The sequence below is a fragment of the Corvus kubaryi genome, unplaced genomic scaffold, assembly GCF_017639235.1.
Source record: "Corvus kubaryi isolate FWS band 111438036 unplaced genomic scaffold, C.kubaryi_AGA036_p1.0 split3-37355, whole genome shotgun sequence".
In the NCBI taxonomy this organism is placed as follows: domain Eukaryota; kingdom Metazoa; phylum Chordata; class Aves; order Passeriformes; family Corvidae; genus Corvus; species Corvus kubaryi.
In genome coordinates this window covers 1,299,817-1,324,371 of record NW_024582089.1, presented here as the reverse complement: position 1 = coordinate 1,324,371, position 24,555 = coordinate 1,299,817, and the positions used below count along the sequence as shown (strand labels likewise).

The following is a 24,555-nucleotide window of genomic DNA, read 5'->3' as shown; positions in this document are numbered from 1 at the left end:
TAGGAAACAATACCTGCAGTTCTGCTTTATCCCTGGTTCTGCATCCCTGTAAGTGTCCCCACCAGCCCCTCAGCACCTGGGGGCTGGGAAAGGAAACGGCCACGTGAGCGTTTCATTTATAGAATCACAGAGTCCCAGGATGGTTTGGGTTGGAAGGGACCTTAAAGCCCATCCCATTCCACCCCCTGCCATGGGCAAGGACACCTTCCACTAGCCCAGGTTGCTCCAAGCCCCATCCAACCTGGCCTTGGACACTTCCAGGGATCCAGGGGCAACCACAGCTGCTCTGGGCACCCTGTGCCAGGGCCTCCCCACCCTCACAGGGAGAATTCCTTCCCAATATCCCATCTATCCCTGCCCTCTGGCAATGGGAAGTCATTCCCTCCTGTCCTGTCCTTCCAGGCCCTCGTCCAAAGTCCCTCTCCAGCTCTCCTGGATCCCCTTTAGGCCCTGGAAGGGGCTCTGAGGTCTCCCTGGAGCTTCCTCCAGGTGAACATTCCCAGCTCTCCCAGCCTGGCTCCAGAGCAGAGGGGCTCCAGCCCCGTGACCAGCTTAGAGGCCTCCTCTGGGCTCGTTGCATTCGGTGACTCCCCAGGCAGCCCTGAGACATCCTGGCCAAGGACACGACCCTGGACTTCTGTGCTGCTCAGCTCACTGCTCCCAAGGGAAGAACGAGACACAGGTCCATGGGTTTGCACCCTCTGGCTTTCTTCTCCCTGGACACAGGGCCATGGGGGTGGTCAGATACCATCCCAAGCTGTTGTCCCAGATGTTGCCCCAAGGCCCCATCCCAAAACTGGAAGGTCTCCTCATGTACCAAAGGACAGAGATGTACCTTTAGGGTCAGCTGTGTGGTTTTGGCAGAACCAAAGGCACCACAGCCAGGACAGGACCTTGATTATAGGTGCAGGTGAGGTTTGTACTGCTGCACTCATTTCCTGTGGCAAAGTGTTCCACAGATTAATGAGGTCCTATGGCACAGACTGGTTTTACATGTGCCCTAGAAACGCCATGTGGGGCTTTCTAGAGCATGGGGCAGCCTCCCCATGCATGCTGGCTGTAACTGCTCTTCCACTCAGGGCCAAGCAGCAGGTTCCTGCGCTGCAGGTTGTGTTTGCAGCTGCGTCCTGTGCAGGGAAGTGCCTGCCAGTTTAGGTATTGTAGTGCTTTCATGTGGTGCAAGACAGCAGAAGATTTATTAGTGACAAAAGCATGAATGCTGGAAGCCGTGATTTATTGAAGAAGGGGGAGAGGAAATGTGTTGCAGCCCGTGCTGGTTAGTGTGGTGTGTCTGAGGTGAGCTCGCACACGCTGTGAAAACCGCCCTGCTCCTCCTCGGAGAGCTCTGCCTCACCTGGCGAGACGATGGGGTGGGCCCACTCCTCTTCCAGGGGGTGACTTTACCCTGACCCTCTCACAGATGCTCTGAGGAAAGGGTTTTTCCTAGGGGAAGGGACACAAGGACTCCGACTTTTGGAAACAGGTGCCCCACAAGCTTTGGCTCCCTTGTATAGGTGGGAGATACAAAGGACAGTGCAGCACAAGGCACCAGGTTTCTAGCTCTGTCCCAGCCTTAGGGTTGACCCCAAAGCTCTCTTCCTTTCCTGTGCCTCAGTCTCCCTATCTTTAAAGCACTACTAATGAACCCTTCCCAACATGCTTTGAGATTAATTGATCAAACTGGGGCTACAGAAGAGCTGGAGACTCTCTGCACTTTCCAGCCACATGTCTGGACCTCTCGAGCTAAAACACCTTTTAAAAGTTTATTAAATAGTTCTTGAGGCTTCCATTTGTTCAGCCACCACATGAAGAAAAGCACCACTGAACTCTCAGATTTAGTGCCTGCCTTTCATGTCCACTGACCTCATCCCTTCTCGCTCACAGAGCAGCCACAAGTCAGAGCAGCTACTGGAACACTCCTCACAGCCACAGGCAGCAGCTGCTTGGAGTTCCTGGGCAGCACTGGAGAACTCCACGGAGGAAGTGAACCCAGCTAGGAAATGTCAGCTTGGCCAGAGATGCTGTAAACCCCAATTCTGTTTTCTGTAGGAAGCTCCTCTACTTTCAGCACACTTCTTCCTGAATGGATGGGGGTAAATAACAGCTAGTTCAGCTCTTTGCTGGACCTAAAAGGGAGGGGAAAGGCTGGCTTGGGTTAAAAAACAAGGGGTGTTCTTTTCAGGTTTCCCAGGCAATTAAAACTAAACCAAACCAAAACACGTTTTCTCTGACTATCTCCAAAACACTTTGCTTTGACCCAAGACAGAGTGCTTTCTTTTTTGAGTCACCTGAAAATATCTAAACCCTTAAAAAAAAAAGTATCTTACAATGAAAACTTCCACCATCTCCCCCCAGCCCCACTGGTTTTTTTTAGGGAAGCATAATTTTTCTGTGAATTTACTTTTGACCAAAATGCTGTAGGTTCTACCTGACCTGGAAGTCACAGTCATTCAGCTGAGCTTGTGCTGTCACTTTCCCTTTCAACATTGTTTCTGGCTTTTCACCTCCCACTGCACAGACACAAAGGTCTCATGGGAGCATCACCCTCATCCCAGGGCTGTGCTGAGTTCCCAGGGAGACTAAAGAGGGGCTGGGAGAGGGAAGGAAAGAATCCACGAAGGCTCTTTTTAGCTTCAGAGAGCTCCTCTGGCTCTTCTGACTACCTCTGGCTACTGCCAAGGCACCTTTGAAACACCTTTGAAACATCTCCAGCATGTTGGGCACCATGACTGGGCTGGAGGGGAAATCCACATTCCCTTTGAAGTCTGGATACTTGAACAGTCTTAGAATTATAGGGCTGTAATGTACAGGAATGTGTGGGGCTGTAATTGTGACTTAGATCCTTGGATGAAAGGTGCTATGTACATACAAAAGGTATTATCATTATTGCTACTATTATTACTATTATTATTACTATTATTATTGCTATTATTATTATTATAGGCCTGCAATATGTGGATTGGAGATGAAAGTAGCACCAAAAGATCCTGAAATACAAGATGTGTCTTAAGGAAATTTCAGCTTGGAATTAGGTTTGTCTACACAGGAAAAGCGGAGCCGACTGGCTCCGCTGCACTGACAGCTCTGGGGTTTGATGGAAGAACTGCTGTATGCAGGCATGATTCCCAAATCCAAGTTTCTCTGACCTTCAGAAAGGTGTCTCCAGCAGGAGCAATTCCAGAGCAGCTCTAGCAGAAAAAGTGAGATCAAGCATTTTCACCATTCTTTATGAGACACCCTGATTGCTCTGTAGCCATCACAAAATAAGTCCCTGGTGTTTGAGCCATTGGGTAGGAGGTGTTTGGGAACTGGTGTCCTGGAGGCTGGAAGGGAGCCTGGAGCAAGCTCCCGGTGTCACTGGGCACAGAGGGAGCTCCTGTGCATTGGTCCTGCTGCCCTCCAGCAGAGACGGGTCCAGATCCAGCATCCTGCGCTCCTCATCCTCCTTCCAGCCACCAACCACCTCTCTCCCAGAGCAGCCTGGACGCAGTGCATGGAGAAATCCAGGATCACCTTTGATCCTTGTACGTGCTGTGGGTCTGCACAGCCTTTGCCATCAGCCTCTCGTCGTTGTCCTGCCCTGGTCTGCACCCATGTCCCATTAACAAGGGGGGCCATAAGTGAAGCCAGGCACTGGAGTGCGACTCCCCAGGACAATCTCGTGGGGATTTTCTCCTGTGTCACCGGCTCTGCAGAGCATCAGGTTTCACTTTCTACCTGAACCGCAGGGGCCGCAGAGCGGTAACTGACTCACACTGGGGAGGAGCGGGGGATGAGTCAGGTCCATCCACAGCAGCTTTTCCATTGCTAAACTCCCACAAGAGCCATCTGGCTCCTCGCAGGAGGGTTCAGCTCCCCAGCCCTGCCCAGCTCTTTCCCAATTGCACTGATGAGCGGAGCTTTTCCCCGGCACAGTCGGGAGCGCTGGTGCCTCACCGCCCGCAGGGTGAACCGTGCGGCCCAGGAGCTCCAGCAGCAGCGTGTGCTGGAGACGGGAAGATGCTCGCCAGCCACTTGACAGCAGAAGAAAGGCTGCTCTCGGTGCGTGGGGACCACCCACCAGAGGATAAGACAAAGCAAGAGCTCTGATGCCTTGTGGCTTCCTGGTGACACCATGAAGTCTGCCACCGCTAATGGAAACCCGCTCGTTCCTCGGGGTAGCAGACATCCGCAAAAGCAGCCAACTCTCAGCATCTCTGAAACACAGCCTGTCCCTCCCGAGGAGCTGCCAGGCCATCGCTGGGCTTGGCTGGAGAGCCCCTCAGCCCAAATCCCTGCAGGCATCTCATTGTCCTTAGAAGGCAGTGAGCACGGTGAGGAATGTGCTGGGATTCGTCTCCTACCTTGGACTCTGAGTCCCAGCCGAGAAGCCGAGTATCAAACAGCATGGAGCTGCACTCCTCCTCTGCTGCCGCAAATGCTCGGAGACTCTTCGTCTATAAATCATGCCCTGTTTTGGGAGGCAGGCCTTGGATGCTTGCTGGCCACAGAGGCCCAGGCTGTTCTGGTTTAGGTGCTGGCAGGATCAGCAGCTCCCCGGGGAAGCGTTCAGAAATGACCGGATTGTCAGCACTGGTACCGCAAGGGAAGCCTGCCCACGTGGGCTGCGTCAGAAGGAAGGAATGACAGGATCCTGTCAGCCATGTGTCCCCACAACCAGGACTCATCCTTTGGGTTTGATCCTCACTTTCTTCTGGCTGACTTTCACAGCTGCTGTTTTTGAAATGCCCTCCTGAAAAGGCCAGAAGTCCAAAAGGCATTTTTCAAGAGCTTTCAGCCATGGCATTTCTTTTCGGGAAGTCTTTGGTCTGAACATGGATGATTATCAGCCAAAAATGACTGAAAACCACCAGCAATTTTCAGTTCTGATAAAAATGCTATTCTCTCTTTTACAGTGTCAACAACTGTGTTTTGCTCCTTGTTCATTATGGTTTCCTGCAAGACGAGTCAAATATCTGCAGGCAGCTATTCCCTGGGATCCCAGCAGTTTATCCATCTCTGTCACCCAACATAGTCCCTTCTCCCAGGACATTTCTGTTACCTCCAAGAACAAGCAGAATGCTGCTCTGGCCCAGGGTCTGAGCTGTGCGTGGATGGCAGTAACATTTATGGAGCTGGCTGGGTTGCTCTTTGCTCCACTGTGAGGCTCAGCTCAGAGAGGAAGGGCAAGCCACAGCTCAGAATGGTGCTGGCTGATAAAGTCAGGGCAGCAGAGGGCAACAGATTAGGTGGGAAAATCAAGAAATAAAGCCCATGAGTATCTGTGAAACCGTAGGAGCAGGAAGTCTTGCCTGATGAAGCAAGGTGGGGAGCAGAGTCTCTCCCTCTGTGTCCTGGGCTTTTCTTTGCAGGCAGCCCAGGATTAGGCACTTAACTGCAGCTGATGAGAAGATGAGATGCTGCTTCCCAGAAGGAAGGCAGGCTGGGATGGTTGAGTGGCTTCTCAAGGGTCACTGTGCTGCAGTCCAAGAAAAGGAAGGATGGTGTGGGTTGGGACTTCTCAGCCGAGGTGATCAGAAAACTGGACACCAGGGTTCTCACTCTGTGTTGCCATCCAGAGAAAAGCGCAAGACGCTCGATGAGCTGCGGCAAATCCAAGGCTGACTCTGCACTGGCCCAGAGAGCTTCCCTGCAGGGCAGCTTGTGTGTGCTGTTCCTGACCAGCAGCTCAGATCCCCCCCAGTTCTGCCTGATCCCTCTCCCCAGCGGGAGCAGAGAGAGGATCAGAAGGGCAACACTGACAACTCTCATGGCTCAAGACCAAGACAGTTTGGGAGGTAGAGCACAGCTGGGTGTGCAAGAAGAACAAAACCAGGAAATCATTCACTGCTTCCCACGCCAGTCAGGTGTTTCCAGGGAAGCAAGGCTTTGTCACACCTGATGGTTCATTGAGAAGACAAGTGTCATAACCACTAATGTGCCCCCTTGCTGCCCTTTTCCCCACCTCTTTTAGTGCTGAACCTGATGTTATAGGATGTGGGCCATCCTTTTGATCAGCTCAGGTCACAGCTGCCCAAGCTGTGTTCCATCCCCACTTCTCACATGCCCCCAGACTGCTCCTGGTGGGGACAGAGAGGGGGAAAGCTGCTGTGCAAGCACTCTTCAGCAGTAGCCAGGATGCTGGTGTGTCATCAGCATAGCCACAGACCCAAACCACAGCACCCCATGGGCTGCTATGTGGAAAATTTTCTCCATCCCAGCCAGAACTAGTCCACACCTCCATCAATTTGCCCAGCTCCAGCTGCTTGTACTTCTCCCTGGCAGGTTTTTGTAGGCTGGTGTGGAGATCAAGGCTCTCTTCCCAGATCCTGTTATCACCATGTTTATTCATGGCCACAGCAGAGCAGAATCATGCTTTAGCTGATCTTGTTATTGGCCTTGATCTTCTAGAGCATGGTGTAGATGCTTGTTGCTGTTGTGGGCAGGATTCTGCTCAATCTCGATAAATCAATCCAATTCTGATAAATCAATCTGATTTATTCACTTTATATCAGGCTCTTTCTGTAATGATTTTCCTCAGTTGTGTGACATCCTCCCTGACCATGTTTCTCACAGCAGTTTGGGGGTAGAAAGGTAATATTGATGTCCTGTAGCTCCAGGCCCACAGTCTTCCCCAGAGTCCCACACACCTGGTTACACAACAGCACAAGCCTTCTGGGGCAGGGCCCAGACACACCATGATTTTTCTAAAGGCCCAAATAAAAACTGATGTTTAGTTATGACATTCTTCTGCTTGGCAGACGTGAGGGAGTTTTGGATCTGGGCAGTTCTTTGTCTGAGATCTGACTGGGTGAGATCAGAAGTTTTCTGAAGTTCCTTGGCCTGTCCTTGCTATTCCTGATAGAGATTGAACTTTCACCAGACCCACCAGATTCATGCTGAGACATAAAAAGGCTTCTTGTTGCCCTGAGACATGGAGGTATCTTGGCTGGGGGTGACCTATCCCACCTGCATGACTGCAGGTCTTAGCACATGAGGGAGTCCCAGAGTTGTACTGGAGGAGCTTTGATACCCTGTTGTTACCCATTATTGTCTCACAATGCTTCTTATTTTAAAGTTCCATCTTGGCTAGGTCTTGGATGTGTGACAGACCTCCAGGGCTGGGACCACTGTTCTCCGTGTTCTCTGAAACAGCTCCAGGTGCTTTCTTGTGAGAGTGAGATCTTCAGAAGGGAGAGCACGAGCAGAGATGTTGCTGTACACCCAACAATGCACCATCAAGGTGAAGGGTCTGGAGGAGAAGTCTGATGAGGAGTGGCTGAGGGATCTGGGGGTGCTCTGAGGGATCTGGAGGAAAGGAAGCTCAGGGGGGACATTCTGGCTCCCCACAGCTCCCTGACAGGAGGGGGCAGCCAGGGGAAGTTGGGGTCTGCTCCCAGGGAACAGGGACAGGACAAGAGGAAACGGACTCAAGCTGGGCCAGGGGAGGTTTAGGCTGAATATTAGGGAAAAACTCCACCCTGAAAGGGTTGTCAAGTCCTAGAACAAGATGTTCAGGACAGTGCTGGAGTCACCACCCTAGAACCATTCAAAAGATGTGTGGATGTGGCACCTGGGGACATGGTTTAGTGGTGGCCTTGGCAGTGCTGGGGGAATGGTTGGACTTGATCTTAGAGGCCTTTCCCAGCCTCAATGATTCGATGATTCCGTGATCAAGCAGAGCTTAGAGGAGACCTGGTTTTGCCCTGGCACTGCACTGAGATTCCTATGAGGCACTAGAGGTGCCCAAATCTCAAGCAGACAGACTGCACATGTTCAGAGCAGCTGGGGGGGGTGGAGGGTCAGACCATGACAGTCATACCTGACAGGTCACCTTGAGAGCCACAAGCTGTCTGCCAGAAGCCCTTCCCGAGAGCTGTTGGACTCTGCCCACTCAGGGAACAGGGAGCAGGGAAGCCACCTGCCCAGCATCCTCCTCAAGTGCAGATCCCAAGCTGTTGGGAAAGGAGCCTCTGTGGAGGCTGAGCAATGGCCACAGAAATCTTTACCCTGTGGCCAGTGCAGCAGGAGCTCATGGGGGCAGAAGGTGCAGGGAGCAGCAGCGTGCCCTCCTTCCTCATCTCAGCCAGCTGGGTGCTATCTGCAGTGGTGGAGGTGGTGTGTGCCTGGCATTTAACCTTCCCTTGGCCAGGTGCTACTGGGATTTCCCCACCTGGCACTCAGCAGGTGTGAACAGAGCTGTTTGCCCTGTGGATTTTGGAGTGATGAGGCTGGAGAATGTGTAACCTTCGCCAGCCTGGAGCCTGCCATGGTCTTTGATGGCTTTCTTTGTGCCAGGAAAGGTGTCTCACTGCTCACATTCCTTAAACAGTGCCCACCAGATGTTCCCTGAGAACACCTGTGGGCTGTTTCCCACAGGTGGATCCTGTCAGCTCCAGGCTCTCAGATATTGTCATTTTGGAGTATTGCTGGCTTTTGCTGTTGCTCACGCTGGTGAAACTTGTCTGGACAGGACAGATGATCTTTTGGTGCCTGAGCAGAGGGAATGCCAATGAGTCACCCACAGGGCATCTGATTTCCAGACGTGGCCCACACGCTTCATTGCCTTTCTCCCAGGAGACCAGGCCACAGGTTCTGAGCTCCTCGTGCCACCGATGTGTATCGAAGGGAGGGAGCAGAGCTGGCACTCAGGGCTTTCCACCAGCAGGCAAAGGTTCCCACATCCTGCAGCTGCCATGGAGCTGGGAGCAAAAGGGACTGGTGGGATGTCCTCGCTCATTCATGAGGAATGTCTGGGCCAGTTCCCTATCTGCAGCTGTGGGAGGAATGAGCAGCAGGAGCAGCCTGATCCTGCGGCAGGGAGGGTCCTTGGCAGCTCTTGCCACCTCAGAGCCCCTGCAGGTCATCTCTGGCTGCCTATATGTGGTGGCAGTGTCCCTCAGGCACTGTGAAGATGGCCAGGACTCAGGAGACCCCGACCATCTGCGTGTGGCATTAGGCACACTGGGCCACAGCCCCAGCAAGGAGGTCCCGTTCCCCTCTCTGGGTCAGAGGATGGACCAGGCACAGACTGCCTCGCCCCAGAGTCCTGCCTCCCACCCTCCTCTGCCCCCCTTGCTGTCCCACACGGTTTGCCCCATCTGCTGCTCATGCCACCAGCACCAGAGAGAGCTGGGTAAAACCAGTGCTCGGCACCCAGGCATTGGTGCAGCACAGGGCAGCCAGAGGTGGGGAGTTTGCACAAGTTCTGCTCATGATTTCCCAGTCCAGGAGAGCACCAGGGAGCATTGGGCCTGCCCATAGATCTTGGTCATTGCCAGGGTAACCCCCAGCAGTTTAAAAACTCCTTCTCCTCAGTGAACCTTCCCATTACAAGTCACAATGGAACAATTCATTATTAGTGATGTGTGCAGGCTCTGCATTCCTGTGGCTCTGCTGCTCCTGCAAGAATGTGGGGACTGATCGAAACAGGTGAACCCATCTCATCTGCATTGTCTTTGGTGATTTAATAGTTCCAGGTACTGCTCTCTAAGTCTTTGGCAATTACCTGCTTCTTAATCCTCCACATCCACCAGCTTCCAGGTAATGCAGCCAAGTGGATTTGCACTGAATCACATCTGTCAAAAAAAAGGAATTAGAAACACTCTGCTTGAGGGTCCCTTCAATGCTCACGCCACAGCAACCAGCAGGGATGTCAAAACATGAGCTTCCAACCTTTCTCCAAGCATGAGTACTCAAACCAAGTCCTGCTGTCAAAAGCTTCTGTTTCCCCCCAGAATTCTCATCACTCAATGCTGCCTGTGAATTTCCTCAGTTTAAAAGAATCACCTTTTGCACCTGTGTGGGAGCAGGTTCCCAGATGGGTGGGATGGAGGTAAGCACTGTCCCAGAGTCAGTGCTGGCAGGCAGGGGTGGGTAGCCCTGGGTGGGCTGGTGGATGCACAGCCCTGTGGGGCTGCAGCTGGGTTCCCCAGAGGGAAGGCAGAACAGCATCCTCTGATCACAGCAGGGAGCTGTGTCCCAGGAATAGCTTTCTTTTCTCTACGGGAGGATCCCGTGCCTAGGACAGAGCAAGGTGACCTATTAACAGTGTTAAAGGGAGTTCTGTTCTCATGCCATTTGCACTCAGCCCATCAGGGCCTGGCTTGTCCTCTGATGAGGGAGGTGTGAGCACTCCAGCATGGACACTAGAGACCTGTTGGCCACAGAGACCATGATCCTTTGGCAGCCCAAGATTGTTGGGTGGATCTACTTTAGCACTGTGCTCCCACCTCACTGCCCATCTCATCCAGAACTGTCCTGGAGACAACAGAGTGAGTCACTGCCGTGATTTCCTCAGTGGACTGTGATTGTGTCAGGGCTATTCCTCAGGTGGGGTTTTATCTGTGGGACAGGTTTCTTTATGCTGCCCTCATTCTGCCCACAGAGCCTGGCTGCTTGGGGAATGCATGGGCAGAAGGTGGCCACTCCCTGGTTTCGTTCAGTCTGTCAGTGTGCAGGAGCTCACAGCCCTCACAAGGCAGCCTGGGCCTGGCCAAGGACTGGCTTTGCTGGAGACTGCTTGTGTAGGCAGCTGGCTCTTCATATTCCTCCTTTCCAAGCATTTTAGGTGTTTCTAGTCTGATTTCCTTACAAGAACATGGAAAGGGAAAAAAGCCTACAGACTGTGCTGGAGCAACCACTGAAAGCAGAACAAAACAGAAACAGAGACGTTTTTCCAGACAGAAATAAGGTCTACGGGATAGGAAAAGGCTGGATTAGAGCTCAAAGTAGGAATCATTAAGAGATGCACAGGCAGAGTTTTGAGGAGCTGTTGGCAGCTGAGTGTAGGAAGCTTTGGGGATGGCCCATTGTTTGTCATGGAGGTGTGGCATTCTTGGCAAGGGGTTTCCCTGGACATGGGCCTCCATACCCATCTACCACAGTGTGTCCTGGATTTCCCAGTGTCTGATGGATGACAAATTTTCACAAGATTTTCAGTGGCTTTCCAGGAGCTCTCCAATGTGCATAACTCTCAAGGCAAAGAAATGCTGCCCTGTGAGTTCCCTCATAATCCAGAATTTCTTGGATTTGACACTCTGGAGGGTCACCAACATAGATGAGAGGGAGGGCATTGTGGATACAAATATGCTGCTAGCAAGAATTTCTCTTGGTTCTTTCCAGTCCTGTGAGATATTTTCTCTCTCATGGAAGATATCAGTAGGGTTCTATAAGCTATGAATACCTGTGACCTTGCAAAGCTTTGTTTATAGTACAGTAGAAAAATATTTTGACAATGGATGTTTTAGGATTTTAGCCAATCACCCCAAGGGGTGACTGATCCTTGTCCAATTAGACTATGAAGAAAAGAAGTCTATAAAAGAGTTTGTAAAATAATTAAATAGATCAATCTTGCTGCACAATTCCTGCCTGCTGGATCTCTCTTCTCCTCCCTACCACTGCGGGATACCGTGATAGGGCAGTGCTTTTTCAAACGTGTCTTCATGGGGATTCATGAAACAGGAAGAACTCAAAGCAGCAAAGATGTAATTTATTGGGTGGATCTGGGCAGAAATTGTGAAAGGTTCCCCACAAAAACAACAGTTACATTTTTAGATGAGAGTGAAGTTTGTAGGTGTTTTGTCTAGACTGTCTCTTCTTTTGATGAAGTTGGAGACTCCCAACAATGAAAATCTGGCTGGGCTTTAAAGACTTCCTTTGATATTTTCAGAAGGGACTGTAAACCCTTCTGAAGACAGAAGGGTACAGAAGGCACAGTCTGGCCTGGGTGAGAAATCTGGTCTTTTGTAATTTAGTGTAACAGAGAGTGAAATAATTGATAGGCCTCAGCCTGTCAGTCCAGACAATTGTACAGATAAATGAAAGGAGGAATGCTATGGGAAGCAGGATAAAATACACCCCACCAGTCAAAGAGTACAAGCCCAACCATCATCCCAGAGTTTAGTTTAGTTTCTATATTTACCCATTACCTTAAAGTGAATACACAGCAGTGAATAACTCTTTTGTTCCCAATAGGATAAGAAGTTCTTTCCAAAACACGGATTAAATCTGAGGCTTTCAGTGAGAAATCCCAGTAGGCAGCAAGTTTACAAGTTAAGAAAAGCTGAGCTGCTCCTTAAGTAGGAGGGTAGCTACACAGTAGAAGCTGTATTGTCTTAATTAAGCTGGTTAATAATGCCAAAAAAGAGCCATTCTGATTCCCTGGAGGTAGGAAATGTAAGCTTACATCAAAATGGAAGCTAAAGAGAGCTGGTGCGACTACAGAGGCAGAGGCATCTCCAGCTCCTCAGCCTTGATCTATTGTAAAACACACTCCAGGCTGTCCCCAGGCACGTTAGGCTGGTCAAAAAGAGTATGGTGAGAAGCTTCTAATCCCTGAACAACCTCCTGTGTCAGAAATGTGGCTTGCTTATACCTTGAACCAAGCATCCCATTATGGGCTCACAGCTGTCTCCCAGCCAGTGCTGGGTGTTGATGTGTGCATACTACAGAGTCATGGAATCTCCTGAGCTGGGAAAGACCCACAGGGATCACAGACTCCAACTCGGCACAGACACCCCAACAATCCCACCCTGTACATCCCAGAGAGCCTTGGCCAAATGCTCCTGGAGCTCTGGCAGCCTCGGGGCTGTGCCCATTCATTCCCTGGGGAGCCTGGGCAGTGCCCAGCACCCTCTGGGGGGAAGAACCTTTCCCTGCTCTCCAGCCTGACCCTGCCCTGACACAGCTCCAGCCCTCCCCTGGCTCCTGTCCCTGCTCACAGGGAGCGGAGATTGGAGCAGCCCCTCTGCTGCCCCTCAGGAGGAGGCTGTAGACTGAGATGAGCTCTCCCCTCGGTCTCCTCTCCTGCAGCTGAACAAGCCGAGTGACCTCAGCTGCTCTTCGTGTGACCCCCACAGACCCTTCACCATCCCAGCGCCCCTCCTTTAGAAGCTCTCTAGCAGATTTAGATCTTTTTTATATTGTGGTGCCCAAAACTGCCCCCAATACTTGAGGTGAGGCTGCCCAGAGCAGAGCAGAGCAGGACAATCCCTCCCTGGCCTCACTGGCCTCCTGGGGCCCCCCAGGACCTGGCTGGCCCTTCTGGCTCCAGGGCACTGCTGACACATTCAACTTGCTGTGGAGCAGGACCCCAAGGTCCCTTCCCGTGGGGCTGCTCTCCAGCCCCTCACTCCCCAGTATGCCCACACATCCAAAGTGCTCCATCCTCGGTGCAGAACCCAGCACTTGCCCCAGTCAAACCTCATTGTTCAGCCTGGAGAAGGAAGGCTTTTGGAGGTGACATAATTGGGGCTTTCCAGTACCATAAGGGAGCCTTCAAGGAAGATGGAGAGAGACTGTTTATGAGGGCCTGGAGTACAGGATGAGGGGAAACTGCTTCAAACGGACAGAGTAGGTTTAGATATTAGGAAGAAGTCCCTCCCTGTGAGGGTGGGCAGGCCCTGGCACAGGGTGCCCAGAGCAGCTGTGGCTGCCCCATCCCTGGGAGTGTCCAAGGCCAGGCTGGACAGGGCTTGGAGTAACCTGGGACAGTGGAAGGTGTCCCTGCCCAGGGCAGGGGGTGGAATGAGATGATCTTTAAGGTCTCTACCAACCCAAAGCATTCTGTGGTTCTGTGATTGTTCAGCCCTCTCATTTGCCTAGGTCTCTCTGCAGGCCCTCTTTGTCCTCCCAGCTTAGTGTCACCAACAAACTTATTATACCTTCAACTGCTGCATCTGAGTCCTTTGTGAAGACATTGAAGGATCTCTTGCATGGGTACCTGGCTTCGGTTGAAGACTGTAAGCCATGAGTTGGTAAAATCTTCTTCAGGTTGGCTAAACAGTTTACACTGACAAACTCCAGGTGGTTTTAAATCTGACTTCCAGGACTGCAGACTAGAGCTGGTTTTAATCCAAGACCACTTTCTGCATCTTTCCAAGAGGCAAAAAGGCAAGATGGTGAAAAGAAAGATGATAATCAGGAGACTGAGTGGGTTAATAGTGGTTGAGTTTTGCCACCATGGTTCTTTATCCTCCCCAGTGTTCCCATCCTGGCTGGGCAGGAGTGGCTCTGCTGCAGTAGCTCATCAATTGGAGCTAATTCTCTTGAATTCAGCTACTTTCATCACTAAAAATAGCTCATGTAGGGAGGAAGCTGTGGTTGAAAGGTCTTCACCTGACTGCCACCACTCCTCCAAGCACAGTGAGAAAGAGCTGCTTTCGCAATGACCTGATGGGAAGGGTCTGTGGGTATTATGAATGGGACAATTATAAAAACCTGTTCAAAATTATCCCATATTTCCTCAGCCAGCAGGGCGTGATTTATCTCCGCCTAAAAGGCACATCTAAAGCAGGCAGCGTGAATCACACAGGAAAAGGACTGGTTTCTCCTCATGCGACTAGAAAGGAAATCCAGAGTCTAGCTCAGATGTAGACACGCACATGGCAGGCTTCTGAACTGCAGTGGTGAGATTCAAACATCCTCCTCTTTAATAAGTCCAGAAATGGGAAGATTATTTGGTGAAGTCTTTAATTAATTGGTGATAAAAGCTAATGAAGCTAAGAAAGCACCGAAACCTAGTAACTGTCTTTGGCGTGGCCACGTCTGTGATTTCTCAGAGTTCATTTCCATTGCCTCTGGGGAGCTGGAGCAGCCCAGGAATTCAACGGAAGGCCTTTCAGAATTTTACCTCTCTAATTTGGCATATGAGTTTGTGACAACTCAAATACTCTGGGACTGATTTTACAAGCTGCTCAGGTTGGTTCTTGTCCTGTGAAAAATAAAATATTATTATAAAGGAATCTAGTAAATCTCTAAAAAACATAATAAAAAATTTTGCAAGTAACTGCAGCATTACATAGGGCAAAGGGCGTCACCAAATACTCAAGTCTGTTTCTGGTCCGAAAGATAATTTTTGTTTTATCTTCTGGGGATTCTCTTGCCAAACTTCAGACGTCTCTGAGTTGCAGTTCTGTAAAGGCATACCCTGCAGTCTAATAAGGTCAAGAGTAATGCTCCCTTTTCTCATAACCCTTACCTGATTTCCCACACCTTGATGTACAGTGGAAATAAACCATCCTATTTGCACACAAAGAGAATGTGGGGGCACTGGTGGCGAAGCTGAGGGACATACAACCCCTCTGCTTTCATGCTGGTCTGACAACGGACAAAGGAGCCCAAATCTGGCTGCCAGGGGCAGTGTGGTCACCTGCCCAGAGCTGGGAGGAGCAGTGCTGTGTCTCCACAGCCAAATCTTGTGTTGGCATAACAAGGACTTGTCTGACTCACATGGGCTGGGGCAGTGCCAGAGCCCTTCCTCCCATGATCCTGGCTGGGATGACATCACTTCTGATGACACTGATGGAGACAAAATCAAACATGAACAGTGTTATCCCCTTACTCCAAATGGCTTTAGGAATTTTAGAATTGTGCAAAGGGAGTCGGTGCCCAGTACCCCTTCACATGATTGGGAAATGAGGCAAATGAGGCAGACAACTCTTAACAGCTAATTACTGTTTCTATGTAATTGCAGCCACTAATAATATTTCTAATACAGAAGATGCAGGCAATCCAACAGGCCAAAAGGTGGCAGGGATGGGAAGAGCTGCTCAAACACAGGGCCATCACCATAAAATTAAATAATTTTCTTTGTTGTTCCCTGAGAACAGGCTGTGGGTGCTTCCCTCAAAGTCATTCTTAATGTGGACAAATCTGAAAACAAATGGGTAGGATGAATAACAAAAATTATCAGGTGGTATTCGCACAGCTCCTAAAGGCATCCAAATTTGAGCCTGTTGACCTACTAATCATTGTGCTTAGCCCACTGCTTAAACCAGTTCTTCTGCCTGAAAAATGCAAGAGGACAAATGCAACACCAGCTTTCAAAAAGCCTTCAGGGGCAATGCAAGGAATCACAGACCCTTAAGCCCATCAGATGGAGGGAAGGTAGAAGTAAGGAACAGAATGAGTAGACTAAATTATAAAGGGTAAATGTGGTAGGAGATAAAAAGAGGAGGGTCTGCGAAAAGGAAACCATTCATTGAAGGTGCCAACAGGCATCTGGTCCAGCAGAAATTAGTGGTTGAATTTACGGAGTCTCCAAAATGAGCCCACACTAAACTCTCTTAAAGGGATTCAGTTGGTGTGGGCTGATAACTGGTCAAGAGAAAGGGAATGAAAAAATATCAGTGGTCATTTTGAGAGCTGAAGGCAGGAAGAACCAAAAAATGGGAGAGTATCACAGGAATCTGTGCCTCTGCCAGATGCCAGAGCTTTGCCAGGAGACCAGATGAGGGGAAAATCAGTTTTGAGAAACCCAGAGACACGCTGGCACCTGTGTGCACAGAGCAGAGGGCTGCATAGGTGTTGTATGAGCAGCTGAGAAACAGTTCATGGAAGCAGAGCAGGCAGATTGATAAAAGTGTCAGCTTGGTCCTCAGGGTGATCAAAAAGGCAGGTGTTCAGGGATGGGAGGAGGCTACACCAGACCTAGTCTAGAGAAGTCTAGGCTATAATCTATAAAACTATGTAATAGGTCTTCTGAACTCAAAAGGAATGACCAGAGGTGGTGCCTACCCTCTTTCTGATCTGTAATTAAATACATATCTCATAGGCCCAGGATCCAGAGCTTACAAAGAAAGAGAGAGAAGATAGAATTCTATGTCATCTCCATGAATCAGTTCCTTGCACTGTTCTCGAATCCTTGCTTCCCTTGCTGACTCCAGCAGGTCCTGCTTTACTGCCCCAGCCAGCTTCACATGCTTTTGACTTAGGAGCTTAGGAAAATGTTCATTTTGCCAGGCTTTTCCTCCCTTTGCTGCTCAGAGCAAGTTCCCACGCTGTGAAGCACTTTTGTGGAAAACTTCAACTTCAGAAGAAGTATTCAAGCCTGTTGTGGATGCAGTGTTCTCTCACCATGTGTGAGGTGACAGTGAAATGATTATAAAAGTGAATGTAACTGAAATACAGAATTGGTGTAAATGAGATGATAAAAGCACGGGTTACTGACCCCATCATGATAACGATACAGACTAGATATGGCAACTTACACGACACTTCTCCGACTCTTCTGCCTTTCCAAAATATCATTAACTTCACAGGAACCATGTCTTCTGCTTCCTTCCTCCTGTTCCATGCCAGGTCAGACAGACCCAGGTCCCTCTGAAGGATCTCTCTCTAGCTTGGTGTACTGGGTTTGCACGGCCTGGGTTTTGGTAGCAGGGGGAGCTACAGGGGTGCCTTCTGTGAGAAGCTGCTGGAAGCTTCCACCGTGTGTGTCAGAGCCAGTCCCTGGTGGCTCCAAGGATGGACATGCTGCTGGTCAAGGCTGGCCCAATTAGAAATGGTGGTAACACCTCTGTGATTACATACTTAAGAAGAAAGACAAACAAAAAGGTTGGTTGGCCAGTTTTGATTTCAGCCAGAGAAGAGCCAAGTGAGAACATGTGAGGGAAACAACACGGAGACACCAAGGGCAGTGGACAAGGAAGGGCAGGAGGTGCTCCAGGCTCCTCTGCAGCCTGTGGGGAGGACCATGGCAAGGCAGCTGCACCCCTGCAGCCCGTGGGGATCCACAGGGATGCAGAGATCCACCCACAGCCCCTGGAGGAGCCCACGGAGGAGCGGGTGGATGCCTGAGAGGAGGCTGTGACCCCTTGGGAGGCCTGTGGAGAAAGGGGCCCTGCTCCCAGGCTGGAGCAGCCTGTCCTTGAAGAACTGACCCCATGGAAGAGTGACCCATGCTGGAGCAGTCTGGGGGGGAGTGTTGCCCGTGGGATGGTCTTGCACTGCAGCAGCTCACAGAGAGCTGCTGCTCATGGGATGGACTCACATCGGAGAAGTTCCTGGAGAACTCTCCCGTGGGAGGGATCCCATGGTGTCGCAGGGGAGTGATTCCTCTCCCTGAGCAGCTGGAGAAGCCATGGGGGATGAACTGACCACAACCCCCATTCCCATCTCCTTGCACCCCTGGGGTAGGAGGTAGAGTTGGGAAGGAAGAGGAGTGGGAGGAAAGTGTTTTTAAGGGCTTATTTTACTTCTCATTATCGTGCTCTGATTTTGTTTCTAATAAGTTCATTTCATATCTCTAATTAGAGCCTGTTTTGCCCATGACAGTTTTTGATGAGCAACATCTCCCAGTCCTTATCTCAACCCATGGACACTTCATTAAATTCTCTCTCCCCATCCAGCTGCAAAGGGGAGTGAGTGAGCAGCTTTGGTGGGTGCCTGGCATCCGTCCAGGGTCAGCCCACACAGTTGGGTTTTAAGTGCTTGGTATATTTGGTGCTGGGGTGATCAAAAATGAAGTCATTGTGTCAACAGGTACTGCTGGTGCTACTTCTTTATGAAATCCAGGCTGTACTGAGGTGCCAGATGAAAATCTGGCTCCAAAAGGAGCAGCTCCTGGCGCTGTTTCTCCAGGCAGGTTCTGCGCAGGAGCTGCTCAATGGGAGAGGGAAGTTTCTGGCTTAGGGTTTTTTAAAATGGCCAAATGCACCTTTGTCCTGAAATTGAATATTTCCTTCAGAACACAGTGGTGTTTGCCAGAACGTCTCAGGTTTCCATTGGGAAAGTTGAATCACGAAGAATTGACTGGCGTCCTCCAATGCCCAGTCAAAGCACCTGGCTGGGTCCAACAAAACCATGTTTGACTTCACAAAGACACCGAGCTCTATAATGGGAGGCACCTGCTTGGACCTGTAGCTCAGATAATCCTGTTAACAGGTTTCCTAATTGGACCCCCAGTGTCTGTGATGTGATAAAGGCATTACTGCTGCAGAACTGTTCTCTGTGTAGAAAACAGAAAGCAAATATTGTATTTCAAGCTTTGCTGTTGTTCTGAGAAATATACTGGGAATATTTCAGTCAGCCTTGATCAGATTAGCTGGCCTTTCACCAGGTCCTTTCTGATTCCTGGCTGGTGGTCTTTGTAAATGGAGATGGACAAGCTGTAGGAAACAGGAAAAAATCCTAGAACAATATATTCCAATTGTTCTCACAAGTTGAAAAACAGGAGCATTTGTTCTCAGCTGAAGACAGTGTTTTGTCTGAACTGATTTCAAGCAATTCAATCTATTTAACTACGTCAGTTTGTATGAAGAATAATGTATTCCAAGGGTCTTTGTGGAAACAAAGCATTTTAATATTTTCACAGTTTTGCAGCCTTTGCCTCCACAAATTATAAAACCTGATGCTGATTTGCCAAGTCTTGGATTGTCATTCTACAAGCACGTCTGGCAAAGAAAATACCAGTCAAAAACCTTTTCTCTGTCTCTGCAATCGGTTCATTGCTTTGTTCCATCTTCGACTGGCTGAGTACCCCACCACAGCTCAGAGGGCAGCAACGACTGCCCAGCACAGCCAGTGGCCCAAATATTCTCTGGTGAACACTGGTGTGGACATGTGGAGGTCCTGAACAGGGACTCTTCATCAGGAACCATAGTGAGAGGACAAGGAGCAATAGGTCCAGGCTGAAAATGGGGAAATTTAGGTTGAGTGTACAGAAGAAATTCTCCTCTCTGAGGGTGGTGAGGCCCTGGCACAGGGTGCCCAGAGCAGCTGCGGCTGCCCTGTCCCTGGAAGTGTCAAAGGCCAGGCTGAACAGGGCTTGGAGCAACCTGGGCTAGTAGAAGGTGTCCCTGCCCATGGCAGGGATGGTATTTAAGGTCCCTTCCAACCCAAACCATTCTGTGATTCTCACAGATCACTCATTCTAGGACAGACTCAGTCTGGGTAACTTGACATAAATTTTCCTTGTCTTAAGACACCTGTCCAGATCTTTACACAGATCTCCTCTGCAGCAAACCAAGGGTGACATTTCCATTTTGCTCCTCCTTTGGCTTCTTTTGTCTATACCTAAATCTGACTGTGCAACCCAACATCAACAACAGCAGCCTCTGGTGCCCGGTGATGGACACCCAGAAGGGTTCTGGTCTGGGCCATGGCACATTTGCAGGGCCCTGTGGCGGGGGGGGGGGGGCGCCGCATGGACAGAGCTGGAAGCTCAGCAATAGATGCTGGAAAAGCTGCAGAAATTTTGTTTAGTGAGTGTGGCAGAAAAGAAAACAAAGGTTTTGTGGGGGGGGATGCAGTCTGTGAGCTCCCCAGCAGATATTCCTCTCCAACCATGGACAGCCAGCTGTGCAGATGGGGGACACAGGGACAGCTCTGAAGAGGGAGATAAGGAGATCTGAGACCCACTGGCTGGCAGCAGAGCAGAAATTGGGAAGAGGACAGTGTGGGCTGAGAGCAGCCGTGGGTGATGGTGCAGTGCCAGCTGAGGGTATGTGAGGGGAGCTGCTCTGTGCCTCTGTCCCGTGGAGCCTCTCTCCCCAGAGCATCCACAGGGGGCATCACTGTGTGGAACAGAGCTGGGCTTGGGGTTTTCTTCTCCCCTGCTCTCAGGAGGAGCTGCAGCCTGTGGTAGGAGGGCAGCAGCAGCATTAATAGTGGAGCAGAGGCCTTTGAAAACACAAACGGAATGGAAGGATGGTCTGGCACAGCTGGGGCTTGCACCCTGCAGGTGAATCCTCACAGTCTTCCTCCACCTGAGCTGGGACACCAGTCTCAACCCTGCAGCACCAGGGGCTGCTGCTTCCAGAGAAAAGGCAGTTTCTGCTGAAACTCCTGCACCGACTGTCCTGGCCAGAGGCCAGAGAACTTGTGGTCAGAGTGAAGAGTCTTCCCAGGTGATGTGAATGTGCTGGAGGTAATTGGACAGCACACAGTGGCATGCTCTGACTTACTGTTTTGCTACTTTGCAGGGGTTTGCAATCCAGTTTCCAGGTCTTGGCAAGAGGTAAAGCTGTTTTTCCTTGTTTTTCAGGGAATCTCAATGGCCCAAACAAAGGAAGGGACTATTTGAGTGTCCCATGAAGAGAGAGTGGCACAGCTGGAATCAGGGAGGTCACCCACTTGCAAACATCCCTCCCCAGTGCCAGCTCTCCCCGGCACACCTGTCTAGCCCAGGTTGTCACATGTATCACAGGAGGCGTGGGCACACCCTGCACGTGGCAGGACATGGTCACTGCACTCCCTGTGCAGCATCCCTAGGAGCTGCCCGCCTCCCAGCTGTGCTGCAGGGAAGGCAGAGGCGCTGCTTTAAGGGCCCTTCATTGAACAGGGAGAAGCAGCGTGCAGATCCTGAGCACCAAGCACAGGCTGCTTGCATTTCTACAGGTCCCAGGGAGCTCCCTGGCTTTGGGACACGCTGCTCAAAGCATGGCTGAGGGAGGGCAGGCTGGAGAAAGAGCAGGGGAGGTGTGCTGTGTATCACAGACTGGCCAAGTACCAGGAGCAGCCCTGGGTGTTCACTTCCTACCTCCCATTCTCATCAGGCATTAGGGACTTGCCAGTGACTGTGTCCTGGAAGCCAAATATCCATGTTCCAGGTCACTTTTTGGAAGATGGGCTGGCAAGGAACTGGGCAGGTGTTGGTTAGGGAGCAGAGAAGGCAGCACACACAAGGCTGGTGGTGATGTGAAACCTCAGCACTTAGAGCTTGCAGCAAACACCAGCTCCTGGAATCACGTGGAATGAATGTCTTTTCTTTGAAAAAGATATTTCCCGGGCCTCTAAAGGTCCACAACTCAAAGAAGGCCAATAATAGAAACCAAGTATTCTTCACTGTTAACTCTTTCCACCAAGCAAGCTGGCAGTACCAGAGTCGTGAAGGCCTGGTTTTGTTGGGATGAAAAGTAAATTGTAGGAGTTGGGTGCTTGATGTAATCTATTTATTTACCAAGAACACATGCTGGGGCCTGTTCCCCTGTTCATTGCAGAGCAAACACCAGCAGCCTTGCTCCGAAATCCCACACCTGCCCTTCCGTGCCCAAAAACCCTTGGGCCGTGTCCTGCCCTCTGTCACCAAGCAGAGTCTCCCAGGCCGAGCTCCACCACTTGCAGCCTGACTCCAGGACTGGATTCTGCAAATCCTGCACCTCCACAGCTTTCAGCCTGAGGTTCCCCCATGGGATCGGGCAGCAGCTATCAGGATGGTGCTTCTTACATCTGGCTGTTAAAAGAGGCTTGACTTTTGGAGACTGAATGTGTTTGGAACCTACACTGCAGCCACTGGTGGAAGGGAACTGGAGTACACTGAGCTGGTTGCCTTGAAAATCTGATGTGTCTTTGAGATAAATTAATATTTGCATCATTCTGCACACATACGGGGCATTTGAAGGCTGGAGATGGACATCTCTGGTGTCAAAAGCAAGACTGGAATTGCTTGCACTACTGTGACAGGAATGCACTGATGCAGGTGGATATGGCAAGGAGGCAGGAATGCACTATCTGATGGAGCACAGAAAACTGGAGCACTGCCTGGACTCCAAGTATTATTGGGATATTAAGTTAGTAGGCCTATTCCAGATTTTTTCAGAGGCTGGACAGGCAGATCTGCACCAGAATACTCAGTACTGTAGTCTCAGCATGATTCAGTGCTCATAACAACTTGTGTCTCATGGCTTTCCTCTGCATTTCCAAGCAGAAGTCCACTTAAGAATGGTGTCAGGGCACCAGGACCCCACAGCTGTGAGCAAAGGTTGTCACTCCCTGCAGCAGGCCCAGCTCCAGAGCCGTGGATGAAACCTTGTGCTCACTCCCAGCCCAAGCTGTGATCACAGCACGTCGCCCCGTGTTCCCTCCCGTCTGCTTTCCATGCACTGGGCACCACTCCCTGTGCTCCAGCTGGAGTTAGGAGACAGCTGTAGCAGCCAGTGCAGAGTAGCAGTGTTCCAGATGTTCTTCATTCCTTCTCCCACGCTTTACTCTTCCTGCCTGAGATACGAATAAGGGGTTAACCTTGTGAGAGTGCTCTGCAGCAGCATTCATCCATAGCTGGGGCCTGCACCTCCCAGCAGCCCCTGCAGTATTTTGGGCCTTTTCCCTGATGCCCACCTTGGCTCCAGGGCACCCGTCAGACACGTCCCATGGTGGCACAGCTCAGTGTCCAGTGCCAGGGGTTGGACTACAAGCAGTGACCAGAGCAGGCTGCAGCTCTCATGGTTTCTGCTGACAGTGACAGTCCATGTCTCTGCCATCCTCTGGGCATGACGCCAGCTCAGGCACTGCTCGGTGGTCGTGATGCTTGGATTGCCTGATTCTGATGCCAACACCCCACCTCTAGCTCAGGTTTCTCAGTGCAAGCACTGAAAAGTTGTGGAGATGCCCCTGGTGCCGTGAGCAGTGCCAGATGGGGCTCCCACCTCTTCTGCACAGCACAGAAAGGACACGGACAGGTAGGAGCAAGTCCCGAGGAGGTCACCAGGTTGATTAGGGAGATGGAGCACCACTCCTACAAGGAAAGGCTGAGAGAATTGGCACAGTTCAGCCTGGGTGATCCAATTGCAGCCTTCCAGTGCCTGAACAGAGCTGACAAGGAAGATGGTGAGAGACTGTTTAAAAGGCCCTGGAGTGACAGAAGAAATGGATTCACACTGACAGAGAGTAGGTGCAGATTGAATATTAGGAAAAAATTCTTCCCTGTGAGGGTGGGGAGGCCCTGGCACAGGGTGCCCAGAGCAGCTGTGGCTGCCCCTGGATCCCTGGAAGTGTTCCAGGCCAGGTTGGATGGAGCTCTGAGCAACCTGGGCTAGTGGAAGGTGTCCCTGCCCATGGCAGGCAGGTGGATCTAGATGAGGTTTAAGGTCCCTTCCAAGCCAAACCAGTCTGGGATTTTGGGATTCTGCTGGGGCACTGATGGATGGAGAGGATGTGGCGAACTCTCAGCCCCACTTCACAAAAGCATCCATGAAAGGCAGCTTGATCCAGCCCTGCCAGCTGCCAGGAGCGGTGTGGGGACCACTCCAAGGGTCCTTCAGGACACTGACCTTTGGTTTGTGGCTGTGAGAAACAGCTCAAGATGATGTGTGGGCACAGCTGGCTCACAAGTGGACGCCCATGCAGCCATCATCCATCACTCACCAGAACAGACTGGCTTCAAACATCACTTTGGGGCTGTGATGGTGGTTTCAGACTCCCCCCACAATGTTCAGCAGTTGGGTGGGTCATGGTAGCTGTGTCAGCTCCAAGCACAGTGTAGACGATTTTGTCTTTCTCTGTGCCTAAGTCAGTTGGGGCAATGAAAGTCTTCTGATCCCACAGCCAAGTCCAAAATGTGGGGAAGGAATAACACAATCGCTGTTTTCCCCCAGAAGCATTTGGACAATTGAACTGCATGAGACAAAAAAAGCAAACTGGAGTTGGATGACAGGGCAGGACCAGCTTAGGGTGATGCTACTTGTCTCATTGTCATCCAGAGTTGCCTCCTTCCACCCTAAAGAACCACAGGGACCTGAAGCAAGTCAAGCCATGGCTCTAAAGATGGTTTATACATGATCAGGCTGCCAGCAACTGTCCCAACCATCATTTGGTGTTTGCCCATACCCCAAGGTGCGTGGCCACATCCTGAGTGGGAAGGCAGTCAAACTCCAAAGTGTTCCCTGGATTCCCCACACAAATGCCTCAGTCTCTGTGCCCAAGGTCAGCTCCTCTCAAATAGGGCAGAGGAGTCATCTGGAGCTGAGCATGGAGCCAGACCTTGCTGTGCCTCCGCACTGCAGCATCCGACTCGTGCCTGCTGCCCCTTTCTCTGCTGCCCTCTGGGCTACAGGTGAACCCCCTCCCGGCCTAGGC

At 50.9% G+C, this 24,555-nt stretch overlaps 1 protein-coding gene and 1 long non-coding RNA gene across 3 annotated transcripts in view; one reads left to right on the top strand and one right to left on the bottom strand.

Moving 5' to 3' along the window:
* Positions 1 to 24,555, top strand: part of LGR6 (leucine rich repeat containing G protein-coupled receptor 6) — a 150,903-nt gene that overhangs the window by 10,910 nt on the left and 115,438 nt on the right. The window lies entirely within an intron of this gene.
* On the bottom strand, positions 486 to 22,605 carry LOC121658747. The gene is made up of 4 exons (XR_006014032.1): positions 22,595 to 22,605; positions 12,254 to 12,259; positions 3,464 to 3,480; positions 486 to 570 (listed from the first exon to the last, which is right to left on the bottom strand). It is a non-coding gene; the product is annotated as an uncharacterized LOC121658747 (long non-coding RNA).